Source organism: Sinocyclocheilus anshuiensis, unplaced genomic scaffold (genome assembly GCF_001515605.1).
Source record: "Sinocyclocheilus anshuiensis isolate Anshui unplaced genomic scaffold, SAMN03320099.WGS_v1.1 scaffold283, whole genome shotgun sequence".
Lineage (NCBI taxonomy): Eukaryota > Metazoa > Chordata > Actinopteri > Cypriniformes > Cyprinidae > Sinocyclocheilus > Sinocyclocheilus anshuiensis.
In genome coordinates, this window is record NW_015549605.1 from 5823975 (window position 1) to 5841040 (window position 17066).

Below are 17066 nucleotides of genomic sequence, written 5' to 3' on the forward strand. Positions count from 1 at the left end.
ACCGGTTCGCGGAAATTAATAATTGAGTCGAGTCATACGAAAGAACCGGTTCGCGGAAATGAATAATTGAGTCGAGTCATACGAAAGAACCGGTTCGCGGAAATTAATAATTGAGTCGAGTCATACGAAAGAACCGGTTCGCGGAAATGAATAATTGAGTCGAGTCATACGAAAGAACAGAACAGGTTCGCGGAAATGACTCGATTCGTCTCAATGAACCGGTTCAAATAACCGAGGCCAGTCCCATTTTTGTAACCGATTGCTTGACTGAAATAAATCGTAAAGATGTGACGTTCAGGAAGCCTTATCACAGTTACCGCGACACGAGTTCAATCGAATCAAGTTCACTGAGCATTTGAGTCGTGCGCAGAATACAAAACAAAACAAAACAAAACGGAAGTTCCTGTGGACGACAGTGACTGGATGTTAAACCATCGTTACACACAAGCGCCGTCTTTGTAAGTTACCCGAAAACAATTAGCAAACACACATTGTGTGCAGTTTAGAGTAATTACACAGCACTGAAAATGCGTTTATGAGTCCTGAAAATTAAACCGTGTGAACCTATATTAAACACCCAAATACGGCTACTGCTGGCCTTCAGTCTGTGAAAACAAACAAAACATTGTGAAATCCAAAGCTTGTATTTTGGTGAATATAGTGAAATATTTAATATGAACAACAATAATATTTATATTAAATTAATACTACACTCTAAAAAATGCTGGGTTGTTTTAACCCAACTCTGGGTCAAATATGGACTAACCCAACTTTTGAGTTGAAAATGTAATTGAAAAATGTAACCCAACAGTTGGGTTAGTCCATATTTGACCCAAAGTTGGGTTAAAACAACCCAGCATTTTTTGGAGTGTACCTCTTCAAAAGAATTGAGATGTAATAGACTATATTTTTGGATATTCAAAGTATTATAATGGTGTCAAAAATTAAGCTTATATAATAAATCTGATGCTTTTTTTTTTTTTAGATATTACATTAATAGATGTGCGTTTTCTAATGAAAAACTCTTTTCTCCGTGGTCTTTAAATCAATTGAGAATTATTTTTTATAGCTACTGTTAATATAAAAGCTATAAAAACTGTTCACTTATGCTCTGTCTTTAAAATCTTTGAATAATTCAATGGTCATGTCTCTATTTGTGTTATATATACACACTGTTGTAATGTGTTCTTGTTTAAAGCATAATAATAAATAAAATAAAAAAACAGCCCTTATTTAGTCAGGGTAGATGAAGTTCAGTGCTATATTGCCCTGTTGTTTCAAAACATACCAAGTGTTCCGTTCAGCTCATGAAACGTCTTTAAAAATAAACTTTCAGTTGACAAAAACTCAAATGAAAATGACATGATTTACGACCTTTACAGTGTTTTGTTTTTGTCCTCAGCTCATAAATTGATCTTCAGTACAAAATAATCGTGATTTGAATTGTAATATTCTCAAGTTTTCCTTTATTGTAATACTTAAAGGGATAGTTCACCCAAAAATGAAAATTCTGTCATTTATTACTCACCCTCATGTCGTTCCAAACTCGCAAGACCTTCGTTCATCTTCAGAACACAAATTGAGATATTTTTGATGAAATCTGAGAGCCCTCCATAGACAGCAACGCAACTGAAATGTTCCCAGGTCCAGGAACGGATATTTTATTCTTAAAATATCCTAATTTGTGTCCCGAAGATGAACGAAGGTCTTACATGTTTAGAACGACATGAGAGTGAGTAAACAAACTTATAAAAAAGGCTGGTTCTGTTGTGGTGTGTGTTACCCGCTATAGGCGAGATAGATAGCACAGGATAAATTGGTCAATATGATGAATCATGATTGTCATCCTCTTCATGAAACAGTTCAAGCCTGTGTGAGTTCTTTTAGCTCAAGATTAATTCAGCCCCGGTGTTACAAGGAACGATGTAGAAAGTAATTTTTAACAACAGCTATTAAATTGTATAATCAATGTCATATTAGATGCTTGATGTAGATTTTTAATTGTATAGGTTATAAATATGGAGGAGTGCATACTTTGATGCTTGAAACAAAGGGGTGCTGTATGAAATGCAGTATTTTTATCTTATGTATTTATTGTGTGGTGAGCTCCGCTGTGACGTGAATTTCCCTTTGGGATTAATAAAGTCAGACAGAATTTTTATTTTTGGGTGAACTATCCCTTTAAGATGTATTATGAAGTATTCTGGCTGAATGAAATGATCTCCTCTTGAACAGCAAACCTTAAATTTCCTGTCCTAACACTTGACTTTGCCACGGGTCCTGCCCTTGTGTCTGTTATTATGGGTGAGTGATTTCTCGAACAGAGAGCCCTTTCTCTCTCTCTCTTTCCTCCAGCCTGCACCTGTTCCCGCTCACCCTGCAGCCAGTCACACCAGTCTTCATTAGCGCAGCTGCTGCCGTCCCTCAGCCCTCAAGTCAGGAAGTCTGATTAGATACAGAATGTCACCTTGCCCATATCAAGTGCTGGCGACCGGAATAATACACATGACGCTGTTGCTGATTTACATCAGTGAGTGAGTAAACACTGCAGAAACTGCAATCTTATCTAGAGCCAAATTAAAGCTCAAAATTCAGTGTAAAAATTCAATGCTGCATAAAAGCCAGACTAAATTATATCTGCTCAGACCCACCTCAGCTGTTAGCGTCAAAGCGTACAGCTGTAATTGCTGTGTAAATGCATCCATGCCATCTCTGTGCAGCATTAAACGGTCTGTGTAAAGACACCTAAATGCCACTTCAGAAGCACTTCTGTGCCACCTTTGCAGTGTGAATTTAACATAGGAGTAAATACAAAAAATATGCCTCTATTCAAAATGTTGGTAATGCATTATTTAAGAACTTTATGTATAATTCATTATAAAAATGCATTAAATATTTTCATAAATAACTGTAATCAAAGTGCATTAAAATGCATTATATTTGCAGATATGTTGCATTTGAAATTGATTATTTGTCATGTATTTTAATGCATGGCATTTTCTATGAAACAGTGAATAGATAAATATTATAATGTAGCAATTATTAATGAGATCACATATTGTATTATAAGATGCATTACAAGGCATAATTAATGCATTAATTTACTTTTATAATGCATTATATATAAAGGCTACTAGTGTTACCGAAATTTAACTGTAAGAACCTATGAAACATTTTGGATATTTTTACGGGAAATTAATAAAAAAATAAAAGTTTATTGCTCAGAAATTGCACTTTTTTTTTTAAATCTCAGAAGGCATAATGGGAATGTATTTCATTTAAATATAATTTTTTCTCTTGAGTTTTCCCCCTAAAACTGACAAATGAAAATGCTTAAAACAAGAATATTATTACATAAGATCTTGAAATGTTGTTTTCTGATAAATGCATATATATGTATATATGTAAGTTTATGCTTAAAACAAGAACAAATATCTCACAATGGGGTCAGAAATACAGTCATGTTTTGCTTTGAATTAAGTTTTATGAAGTTTTTACACTTCTGAGCTCATTTGCAGAAATTTGTTCTTGTTTTATATATAAACTCACTTAATTTTTGTCACTTAATATTTTATGCCATTTTGTATGTCCAATAAATATATCTTGATTTAGGAATGTTTAGATATTTATACTGGAAAACTTGACAAAAGTACTGAGAAAGAAAATAATTTTTTGCCGTGTGTAGATTTCGAAATTCAAGTGCTTGACTTGAGCTCAGAGGTTTGTGAATTTTTGTTTTTTTTTTACGTTTGTCAGCAGAAGTGCTTCCGTGTGTGTGTTGAGTATCAGTGTTTTCACACACCCACACAGCCCAGGTGTTGCTTACTTCACGAGTCCATCGTATTTCACAGCAAAGCACTCAAGGTCACTGATAAGACGACGCTTGAGACGAACACACTGGACACGTCTTTGTAGCCGAAAAAAATCAACTGTGTCTTTTCCCAAATGAAACATGCACAACAATCAGGAATGATTTTCTTATCCGTCCATTTTTTAGACTTAAATAACCAACTAAGCACATTATTGGACAGACAGACGAGAGTTTCAGCTCTGAAATTAGGCAAGAGTGCTTGACATTTCAGAATATTACAGCTTCTCTCTGCCTATAAGGTTTCTGGGTAATTAAATAACTCCCAAACAGACCCATTCAAATTATCTTTTGACATTTAAATCAGTTGCGGTTTCCTTCCAGAACTGCCCAGATGATTTGAATAACAGACCAAAGAAACCTGCCAGGCGAGTGTCCTGTACGTTAGTGTGCGTTACAGTGGAATATCAATATCCAGAAGGAAATTTTGCATGTACAGCAGGGTTCCCACACTCATAGTGAATATCATTTTAATGTAGTAAAATCTGTTGTGTGGAAAGTGGCTTTTGATGGCAACAAATGGGACACCCATGATCAATAAATAATTACATTTAAGTGTTGTTTGTGCAATGCAGAACACACCACCAAGATGTAGATGAGTTTGTTTCTTCATCAGATTTGGAGAAATGTAGCATTCCATCACTTGCTCAGCAATGGATGCTCTGCAGTGAATGGGTGCCGTCAGAATGAGAGTCCAAACAGCTGATAAAAACATCACAATAATCCACAAGTTATCCACCCCACTCCTGTCCATCAATTAATGTCTTGTGAAGCCAAAAGCTGCATGTCCCATCATTAAGATGTTTTTAACTTCAAACTGTTGCTTAAAAACTAGTCTTCTATCCATAATATTGCTTTTTCCAGTGAAAAAGTCTGAATCAGGAGAGAAATCTGCACAGATCAAGCACCGTTTACAATCCAAAACAGATCTAAACAAATATGTGGGTAGATTTTGATGTAAGAGACAACAGTAGATGGACTTTTTCACTGAAGGAAGCGTTGTTATGGATTATAGACTCATATTTTAGACAGAAGTGAAGGTTTGAAGTTAAAAATGTCTTATTTGTTTCTTACAAACACGCATCTTTATGTTAACTGATGGACAGGAGTGGTGTGGATTACTTGTGGATTATTGTGATGTTTTTATCAGCTGTTTGGAGTCTCATTCTGACGGCACCCATTCACTGCAGAGCATCCATTGGTGAACAAGTGATGGAATGCTACTTTTCTCCAAATCTGATGAAGAAACAAACTCATCTACATGGCCTGAGGGTGTGTAGTTATATTTTCAGCAAATTTGATTTTTTAGATGAGCTATTTCTGCTGAGATGAGAGACAATCTGATTATATAAAGGGTTAAGATAATGATTTTTGAAAAATTTCATTCTGACATGATTGTAACTGCTGTTTCTTAGACGTGTGTTTGATGTGTGGAGGTCACTGGTTTGGTGAGTCGGTTGGGAGATGAGCGGTTGTTTATACAGGAGTCTGGTGGTGTTTTGAATGAGGGCCATCTACATGGCCTGAGGGTGTGTAGTTACATTTTCAGCAAATTAGATTTTTTAGATGAGCTATTTCTGCTGAGATGAGAGACAATCTGATTATATGAAGGGTTAAGATAATGATTTTTGAAAAATTTCATTCTGACATGATTGTAACTGCTGTTTCTTAGACGTGTGTTTGATGTGTGGAGGTCACTGGTTTGGTGAGTCGGTTGGGAGATGAGCGGTTGTTTATACAGGAGTCTGGTGGTGTTTTTAATGAGGGCTGTGTTTCCTCAGCGGGACGCTCCCACCCTTTCCTCTGTGATTCTCTCCCACTTATAACCACAGCTCAAAAAACACAGGCTTTGTACCTTTTAGCCCTTGGAGGATAGATACTGTATATTCATCTGTGTTCAAAATGATCAACAGCATCCTTTACAATGCAGAAAATTGCTTTTTTTTAAATCTGTTTTGACTTGAAAAATATGTGGAATGTCCTAATTCAATCTGCTCTTAAGTGGAGGCATCAACAGGAGTCATGTGCGTTTTGTTGAGGATCAGATGAGCTCAGATCATGAGGATAATGCTGCTCTGTCATAGGCAGAAGCATTAATTGTTTGTCTTAGCGTTGTGCGATCTGTGTTAATAAGCAGTCAGAAATGAGCAGATACAGTGGTAATGATCATAAAGCTGACACACTGCGTGTTCTGCAGATGAAGTGTGTTTGTTTTGAAGGTGTGAGCGTCTGACTGTGAGGAAGTGACTCCAACGGAATGTTTCGAGACTGTGGCTCCGTTTCCATCCTCACTGACTGGCCTACATAGACAGCATTAGTGTTGTCACGGTACCAAAATTTCAGTATTCGGTACCAATACCAGTGAAAATCCACGGTTCTCGGTACCAATTTCGGTACCAAAGCAAAACACAAAAACACGACTCCGCCAACGAATGGGAACGGCAGCGTAATCTGAAAGCAAGTGAGGTAATTGTATTTAAGGAGTAATAAAGAGTGGATTTGGGAAGGAAGGAGGACGACGGTGATTGCAAATATCTGTGGTAAAAGGACGCAGGGTTATCCGCGAGTGCACACTTTGTATGGTGCTGGGCGATCGATTCAGTGTTCTGAGGAACGATTTCTCAGTCCAAACTGAGGATACCAGTGCTGAGTGTGTTCGGATGTGGGAGCTAAAGTGTGTGTTGCCCAGGAACCTTCCTTCATAGCCTCCAATTCATCTTTCAAAGCTGAGTTCCAAGCCGACTTCTGGGGGAGTAGCGGCTCATCTCTACGGCTGGTTGGCTGGCTTCGTCTGCGCACATACACACCACTCGCACTCGCCCCTTTCGTCACACACCTTCATTGTCCTTTGGTGTGCGAGTATATATATATATTTTTTCTATTATAAGCTGAACAGTTTCCTATATAAATCTTGTTTGTATATATATTTATTTTCCCTTTTTCCTTTGTGGTTATATCCATTGAGAACTGGACTCTTGAACCTATCGAATTGACTGCGGGAATAGAGTGGACTGGCATCACCCGATATCCGAAACTCTTAGATCTCTTTGACAAGGTGTAAAGGAGTACCAGTGATGTAATGATTTTTTTTGGACAATTGTGCTTTGCGTATATGAAAATATAATAGGATTTTGAACTAAAAACCCTCGATTTCTTGTGCAGTTATTCATTTTTTCATTTTTTTTTGTGGTTGTTAAAAACTGTAAACTTATTTTGGTTTGTAACCGGTGGCTTTTAGAGCTCATCTGGGTTTATATAAATATTGACAGGCTGACTCCTGTCTGGCGCCCGAACACTTTAATTTAGTTATTTAAATATTGATTTAAACTGCTTTCTGGGGCCCACCACCGTTACAGAAGTGGCGCCCGAACAGGGACTTGAACCCTGGACCCTCAAGTACCGACTTGGTACTGAAATACCGGGTCTTTTGACAACACTAGACAGCATCACTCCCAACCTGAAAACCCCTTTTCCCTAAGATAGCACTGGTTATGATTATACTTGAGTAGTTGACATTTCACCCAGTTGACATTTTTTTTAATGTACATATATTAATATAGAGTCATTTGAAGGACCTATATATTGAGGATCTGGTCCGACTCCTGATGCACGACAAGTTCCTCAATGCCAAAATTATCATTTCGATTCGCTACCTTGAACGTCCGGACATTATACCAAACCGGCAAATTGGCGCAACTCCTGGGAGAATTTGATCGCTATCATCTTGACATCCTTGGCATTGTTGAGGCCCGCTTGACGGCCAGTGGGAAGTTGATAAATGACGATAAGACCTTCATATACTTCATATACCGTGACCATGTCCGCGTTGTGGGGATTGTCCTATCCCGCCGAGCAGCATCGTGCCTACTCTGTTGGCGACCTGTCTCAGACAGAATCATTTCCGTATGGCTGCAAGGCATACATGTGAAGTTGACCTTCGTTCAGGTCTATGCGCCAACAGAAGATGTCTTCGACACAGATAAAGACTCTTTCTATGACAACTTGCTACTTGAGCTCAACCATATCCCGCGCCATGACCTCGTCATCATTGCAGGCGATCTTAACGCCCAGATCAGCAAGAAAAGGCAAGCATTCGATCATGTGATTGGCCCCCATGGTTTAGCGACCTAAACCAATGACAACGGTATGCGACTCTTGACTTTTTGTGCTGCACAAGGACTTGTGGTCGCGAACACATACTTTCCACACAAGATCCACAAAGTTACGTGGAAAGCCCCGGGCGCCCACAGTGTGTACAATGAGATTGACTATGTCTGCGTCTCCAAGCGTTGGCGCTCGTTCATCCTTGATGTGTGAAGTTATCGGGGCGCCGATGTGGGTACTGACCACTTCCTGCTCATCGCAACCTGCCGACTTCGATTACGGCGTTTGCCAGCCCGTGGTCAGTGACCAAAGCCTTTTGATGTCGTACGACTCCGGTCGTATTGCAGCAGTACAATGTTGCAGTCCGGAATCACTTCGAACTATTGGCCCCCACACATGACCTGGATTCCCGCTGGAAGCAGTTTCGAGACACTCTGGTAACCGCGGCAGAGGCGGCCATCGTCGCCGACGGGGCACCTTTAGAGAACACTGGATCCAACCTCGATCATGGACATTGATAGATGAACGGCGGCATGCGAAGCAAGTTCGGGATCAAGCAGACGTATATACAGAACTCAAAGCCATGGAGATGAAGTATAGGGACTTGGATCAACAAGTAAAGCGAAGTCGCAGACGTGACAAGCGCGAGTGGGTTGATCAGAAAGGAACCGAGGCACAAGAAGCTGCAAATCTAAAATGATACACGCACACTATATCGGATCGTTCGAGAGCTTACCAACTCCCCATCCGGAAGCGGTGCACCGATTAAAGATCGGGACGGCAGGGCCCTTCCTACTCAAGAAGAACGCGAGCGTCGCTGGGTTGAGCATTTCAAGGAAGTCCTAAACCAGCCAGCGCCAACCACAGCATTCGATCCCAGCCTCCTAAGCCCTATACCCGATCTGCCAGTAAACCTTGACACGATCACAGCAGTGGAAACAAAAAATGCGATCCGGGCACTCAAGAATGGCAAGGCTGCAGGCCTGGACGAGATCCCACCTGAACTACTTAAATCTAGTGACCAGTGCCTTGTTGATGCCCTGACAGATTTGCTTAATGCTTGCTGGGCAACCTCAGCTGTCCCTGAGGAATGGAAACGAGGTATGATCATCACGCTCCCAAAAAAGGCGATCTCTCCAAGTGTGATAACTGGCGGGTTATTACCCTTCTATCAGTACCTGGAAAGGTATTTTCTATTGTCCTTCTAAACCGCCTCCGATGAGCTGTCGATGCCTGCCTTAGAGATCAACAAGCGGGTTTCCGAAGTAGCCGATCCTGCATTGAGCAGATTTATGTTCTGCGACAAGTGATTGAACAATCGCTGGAATACCAACAACGGATCTCACTGAACTTTATTGACTTTGTTAAGGCCTTTGATGAAAAATGCTATGGAAGAATTCCATCTCGATTTGTAGACATCTTTCGCAACCTTTACCAAGGCTCTCTATGCTGTGTACGGATGGAAGAAGGAATAACTGATTTCTGCACGATTGAAACTGGCGTACGACAAGGTTGTGTGCTTTCACCGATGTTATTCCTCCTTGTCATTGACTTTGTCGCCCGCCACTCCATCAACCACCTACACATCGGCATACCTTGGACAGTTGGTAATCTCTTCCTTGCCGATCTTGACTTTGCCGATGATATTGTCATTCTCGGCCTGACCCAAACTGCCCTACGAGACCTCACTATGGCCCTAGAAAATCAAAGAACCAAACCAAAGTTGTTCGCATTGGCTATGTAAACTCGAGAGTACCGATTACAATCAACGGAAAAAAAGTGGAGGAAGTTACAAACTTCACTTATCTTGTCAGTATCGTCTCAAATGGGGATGCAGAACGAGATGTCATCTGCCGCATCGGCAAAGCATCTGCCGTGTTCCAGCGACTCAATCTGGAACTTGCCTTTCCTCTCTCTGCAGATTAAACTGCGACTCCTGGCTACGATCGTTATGCTGACGGTGACCCACGCATGCGAGACCTGGAAGATGACTGAAACCATCGCTCGAAAGTTCGATGTTTTCCACCTTCGTTGTTTGCGACGCATCCTTAAGATCACTTACCGGGACCATGTTACAAACATGGAAGTATACCGTTGCGCCTATACACAGCCCCTCTCTGCGACAGACACGGAACGCCGTTTCGTTTCGCCGGACACATCTTACGCCTTCCTGATCATCAGATACTCAAGATGGCAATATCCTGGCGGCCTGCACAAGGCGAAGAACTTTTATGGAAGATCTGTGAGCAGTCGGCATTCCATGGGACGAGGCTGAAATCACAGCCACGGATCGAAGCTGTTGGAGAACGCTTGTCGCCCTATGCGCCGAACGGTGCCGGTGGAATTAAGGTTAAGGGTAATAGTATATATATATATATATATATATATATATATATATATATATATATGAAAATATTTAATATATATTTATAAAAAAAATCTAAAGTATTTAATATTGTTATTTATTAAATATCTAAAAATCAACAAGTTTATGTATATATAAATATATAATTAATATTAATATGACTAATATTAATATATGATTATATGTATTAAATTAATATATGATTATATGTATATGTATAAAATGAATACAGCAATATGTAATATTTATTCATTATTTGTACAAATATAAAAAAATAAAAAAATAAATGTATATATTAAGAAATTATATTAAACATTAATATGTATTATGTATACAGTAACAGATACTCAAACACTATCTATTAAGTAAACCATGCTGAAGTGGTTTATAGTCTACACTTTGGGTTCTGTGTAGACTAATTAATATTAGGTCATAAATGTGAACCCCCTTCTCAAGTAAACTACATTTTCATGAGTTAGCGATTCATAAAAAGCACCACGGGGGCCTTTTAGCTCCCTTTGTAGGCAGCAGACACAAGACAGTTCTGTTAAGTTCCCCACCAGAAACACTGTGAATACGGTAAACTGGCAGCGGTGCTGCTGGAGGAGAAACTCTCAGACGCACCAGCACACGCTGCCAATCAGGGATCAAAGTGCAGGAAGTGGATTAGAGGGGCGGTGAGGGTGCATGCTGGGAGATTAGAGGGCGTGATGTGCCTCAGCCAAGAGCCCTTAAAATACTTCAACACGTCCAGCTGCAAACACACACACACACACACACACTGTGTTGTCTCATGCTCCTAAGGACAATTAGATCATTCAAACACACCGCTTGAGCCAAACGTCCGGCCAACACAAAACGAGACGATGCATGCATGCGCTCAATATCACAGCATCCTTGGAGTGTGTGTTTCTGAAGAACTGGCAGTGAAGTTCACTCACACACACTCTTTTAGCACCTGCTGTCAGACATGCTGAGTCCAGAGGAGATTTGTGGCTCTTCTCAGCACAAGCTCAGGCACCATTCAATCACACAGACGCCCCATCAGCACCGGCGATAAACTCACTTCTGCTGCTCCACCTCTCACACACTTCTTCTTACTCACAGAGAAAGCGGCCACTAAATATCGTGAGGCCGGAAACATGCTTTATGCAAGTACACATACGTGTGCAAGTGCATTTTTAACATGCTCTCAAGAAAAACGTAAAAAAGCTGTCACTGCGGCTGTACCTTTTTAGAAGTTGCAAATGTGTAGCATTTAGGTACTAATATGTACACCTTAGGTGCTAATAAGTACCTTTAAGGTACCAGTATGCTCCCTTTAGAGGTAAATAAGGTACAAAGGTGTTTGTTTTGAAAAGGTACTGCCCCAGTGACAACTACCTTTTTTGCTTCTACAGTGTCTGAGTTTAAATGTCTGTTAAAAACTAATCTTTTCTCCCGTGCTTTTAATGATATGTGATTGGGTTATTTTAAGGTTATATGGATTTTACTGTTGTAATTAAATCTATGTAATATCAATGCTGCGATTAGGTCTGTGCATTTTTTAAATGTTGTAATTAGGTTTACGCTTTATGTACAGCACTTTGGTCAACTAAAGTTGTTTTAAATGTGCTTTATAAATATATTGAACATATATTGAAAGCTTAGGAGGGTTAAGATAGTATGTGAAACATGCAGTATGCAAAGATAAACATTTCAAACAGTAGTATGCAACGTTTAGTCATTTGTTATGCATATTAAATTCAGCAAGTCATGTTTAGTTAGTTATCAAAGTTGTTTGTACAAATGATAGTGAAATAGATGCATTTAGATGTAAATGATATCCAAATAAGGTCTAAATATATGAAACGGTATGCAGTATACAAAGACATGTATGTACAAGTATGCAAAAAACATTTCCAAAAGTACTATGCAACATTCAGTCATCTTTTTATGCATATTAAATTAAGCAAGTGCATCTAATTATCTTATCATATTTGCTTATACAAATGATGGTAAAAGGGGGACATTTATGCATAAATAAGATCTAAATGACCTAAAATCCGAAAAAGAAGTTCAGAATATTATTGACACTACTTTAGGGAAATATGTTTTATATCATTTAATTTAACTGAAAAGCCAAATTGTGGCCCTTTTCAATAAGCTTAGTAGGGTTAAAAATGATATATGAAATATTATGCATTATGCAAACATACATTTCAAAGTAATATGCAATATTTTTGTCACCTTTTTTATGCATGTTTAATTCAGCAGTTGCCATTTAGTTATTGTTATCGTATTTTCTTGTACAAATGATGAGGAAATATATACATAAATAAGATCTAAATGACCTAAAATCTCAAAAGCGCCATTTCAAACAATAGTATGCAATGTTTTTGTCTAGTTATCATTTTGGAAATATTTGGATTTTTTTATACCATTTTTATTTTAAAATATATTAACTTTTTAGTCTGATTAAATAATGAACAGGTGAATTAAACAGTTAACGGTTAATTAATTAATGAATTAATTTGTTTATTTATTTATTTTGAGAACTTTAAAGACAGAAATGAATTTTTTTGGGGTTTATGATGTTCTCATGTCATGTCTTTAATTTTGAAGTTCAGTTTTATGTTCATACTTCTTTTTTGTGTTCGGTGTGGTTTGTATTGTCATTGTATTGCCACTAAATAGTGAAAGTCTAGTTTCAAGTCTAAGTTAATTTGTTTGTGATTGGTTCATTTGCCCTTTTGTATGTTGTTAGACTCCTTAGTTTTGGTGTATTAAGGCCTCAGGTTTTCTTTTCCTCCGTAACCTGGCAGGTTTGCTGAGTTTTAATGTCTTGTCACATTGCTCAGTATTTTTGTTTAGAAATAAATCTGTGCTTGGGTTCAATCCTCAGCTGTCCCACCGTGTTTCAGATGCATCAGGCTCCCAGTAAAGCGTCATGTTTCCAGTCGGTGTGTCTTTCCTCCCTCTGATACCACACTGAGTCCATCAACTATTGTTTCCTGTTTGTCTTTGCTCTTCTTTTTCACTACATCTTTTTCCTTGTACTTTTCACAGACTGCCGTTTCTATGGAAACAAAGAGTGCGAGGCCGGCCTGGGTTTGATGGAGTGCTGTCAGACAGCGAGGAGGAGGTCGGATCGTGTGTGCGTGTGTGTGTGTGTGTGGCCCAGAGGGATCCTGAGCTCTATAGAAGCGGTAAAGCTCCAGAAGAAGCTGTGCTGCATTCACTCGGTTCTCCTTCAGTGCCTCCCTCTCGCTCACAACCTCCACGGTGGGTTTCAGTTTTATTCAGGGGTCACAGAATCTGAGAATCTTCCGGAAAACAGCTGAACCCATAGTAAATATCTGAAATGTTTCTCCTAGACAGCTTTCAGAGTAAGCAGAGATGTTTCTCCTGAGAAAAATAGCTCTAGAAATCTCATGTCTCATTGATAGTATGAAAGGAGTTCTCAAATTGTGCTCAGATTGTCTCAATAATTATCAAATTATCTGCACTGTGCTGTCAACATTTTTTCCTTGTAAACTCTTTGGGTGGATCTCATAAATAAATGAAATTAAGCATTTTTTGGACAGTTATGTAAGAAAAAAAACTTTTTTTTATTTATTTTTAATTTCTTATTTCTTATTAGTTTTTTATTTATTATTTATATTTGGAGGAAAATATGCTTAATTGTCATGAAAATGTAACAATACAAAATAATAATAATAGTACTAATGGTCCTAAAAATGGGCATTTTTGAACTGATATGTTTTTATTTAATTATTATTTTAGAAAAATGTAATATAAAATTAAAAAAAAAGTGTTATAGTGTGTTTGAACAAAAGCGATTTTATTTCAAGGTATGTAGTTTTTTTGCATTACAGCAGTGAGAATTTTGGATGAAAATGTGCTTAATTGTCATGAAAATGTCACAATGCAAAAAAAATAAATAAAAAAATTTAATGGTTTTAACGATTGGCTTAATTTAATTTGTGTCAAATGTAATTTTTTAATTTCTAGTATTGTGATTTCGAGGTGAAATATGACCCGTTCCTGCCAGTTTTCATGAGATTTGCTGTTTGTCAGCACTAATCATCTCATTTGTGTCAAAGAGCCTAAAGACTACCAGGAGAAACATCTGACATGAAGTTTAATGATAAACGAGAGCTCAATTATGTCTCGTGAGCTATAAAAAAGCAACTTCTGAGCAATAAAGTGTCCTTTTGTTAGATTATGGAGGAGCCTAAAGCCACTGAGCGCAGTGATCTGGAGCAGTCCATGAGACCTATTGTATTAAAAGACAATAATTATGTTACAGAAACGTCCCATTTATCATTCACTTCCTTCTCAGTGCTAACAAGGGTATCTGTTGATCCCGAGGCACGTGTGCCACATGTTTGCTGTGTTTAAATGACATTCAGCCCACAGCTGCTGCGCGGGGATCAGCTGGACCATAAACTCATAAACATCTTCAAGAGCCTCCTCAAAGTTTCATCTTCACACACTCTTTCGCTTTTATATATACTGTATATGGTCTCAAAAAATATATTAACGTTCATTGATTTGATCAAAACATTTGCTCTCTGTATATTTACAATATATATATAACCTGAACAAACAGACTTGGTGGTGACATGTAGGGGTGGGCGATATGACCAAACCCTTATATCACGATATGAGTAATTTTATTTCACGAAATCGATATATATCACAATATAGTTATTTTTGCTTTAAATAAGGCCTTTATGATATAAAAATTTTTGATACCATAGAAATGTTATAGTTCTTGTCACCAGTGTTAATATATCACAAAAAACTAATATTAGCCTAAATAAAAAAAACTCAAGCTCACTAAAAAGAAAAGTAAACAGTCAGCGATTAAATAAGGATAAGAAACTAATTACAAGCAATAGGACAAAAAATGCAAAAAATGCTACATACATTGTATAAAGTAATCAAATGTAAAAAAAAAACACTGCATATTCTTCACTATGTAAATTAAATATATAATTCTTCTTATTAAAGTTACAAAAGTGATTTAGTCGAGAGCAGTGAGAGATTTTCTCTCTTTTGTTGTTTGATTAACATAAATGACAGACAGCAGGAATATTAGACCGTTTTCTTTCTCAGCGGATTGCTTTCACTTTTTGTCTCTTAAATGGGTCATGAACTGAGAAATTCCCTTGATCTTTTAACATATAAGAAGTCATTGTACTATAAAAACATCCTGTAAGTTTCAGAACTCAAAACTTTTTCGTTAGTCTAAAAACAGCTTATATTGAAGGCAGTCTGCCAAAACGACAGCTTATGGAATGTTCTACTCTATGATGTAATAGTGTGGATAAGCACCGCCTCTGCAGAAGATCAACACCTGCTTCTACATCGCTGCCTCTTTAGCCCCGCCCACCGATTCGCGCATGCAGTGTTTACAAGAGAGGCGAATGCAGGTCTACACAGAAACCAAACGATAAAGATGCTCTGAAGACAACAAGACGCTGTTCAGTGGAAAAACAGCCTTTGCATTGCCTTCCTTCTGATCCCAACGTTAGGAAAGAGAGAATGAACTTTATTTTTTAATGAAGATCCAGGCCGCATCAGTAAAAACTCGGTCCTTTGTTCACTTCATTTTACCGTGGATTCATTTACAAACAAGGCACAATTCAACAGGATTTTCAAAAAGATTGAAACTAAAAGACGATGCTGTGCCAAGTATATTGGATCTGACAGGAATGTCTCAACACAAGTGTGAGTAACTGTTTTCATTACGTGATCACTATTGCTTTGTCTCTTCTTACAGATCGTTTGTACCGAGTATTTATGCGTTTTTGACCTAAATCACAGCAGCGTCCATCTATGAGGAGAGTACACAATCATAGCAGTGGCCGTTTACTTCCGAGACTATCCAACACAAACAGAGCGTTCTGATGAGGGGGGTTAAAAACAGGACAGAAAATAGCTTAGGCCTATTACTTGTAAATTATGATATTTGATTGATGTAAAAAATGTTATAACATTATAAGTGGAACTTAGAGAACAGTACAAAATAAAACAAAAAACAAAGGCAGTTCATGACCCCTTTAAATACATTTTTTGAAAGCGTTGTAGATTTATGAAAACCTCGAGTGATGAAAACCTGTCATTGCTCTGTTGGTTTATCAAACAAACACTCAGACAACTCGCTTTATTAGTCAATGAAAGTAATTTGTCACACATTTTCTGGAAGCGAAGAAACAATCAGAGCACGTAATGAGTAAACAGAGACAGTACGACATCAGTTTCCGTACGAAAACCGCCCTGAAACTTCATCAAATTAAAGTTCTTGCATGTCTGTTTTACATTTGCGATTTATTTTGCATCTGCTGAGTGATAAATGAGTGTTATTTTGCAGCTGGGTTTCAGTCAGGGAGCAGCGGAGCGAGATGAAGACCGGTAATTATCGCTCCTGCGTGTGAGTTTTCTCCACAGGTGAGATTGAGGAGGCGCAGCGGGAGTCTGTCCTCCTGAGGAGCGTCTTTCACTGCTCAGACAGTGTAGGACGCTTTTCAGACTGTTGGCACATACTCGCTTTCTGTTTCTGATTCAGAGCCAGGAAAACCTTCTCAAACCACTGACTGGTTTATTAAACTAGGTGTGTGCTTTTTACCAGTGCAGACCTGGCTGCCATGATGCTAGCGTATTGTGTGTGTGGTTGCTATGCAGATGCTGGGATAGAGTGTTCTAGGTTGTTGCTAGGGTGTTCAAGTGGCTGCTCTATGT

The 17066-nt window shown here is 38.4% G+C and overlaps 1 long non-coding RNA gene across 2 annotated transcripts; it reads left to right on the forward strand.

The window, feature by feature from the left end:
* Positions 1 to 275: 275 nt before the first annotated feature.
* Positions 276 to 13567, forward strand: LOC107658782 (uncharacterized). Of its 2 annotated transcripts, none has more exons than XR_001630824.1 (3): positions 276 to 458; positions 2356 to 2534; positions 13386 to 13567. It is a non-coding gene; the product is annotated as an uncharacterized LOC107658782 (long non-coding RNA). The 2 variants fall into 2 exon arrangements; XR_001630825.1 differs by having other exon boundaries at positions 2356 to 2530.
* The last annotated feature ends 3499 nt before the right edge of the window (positions 13568 to 17066 follow it).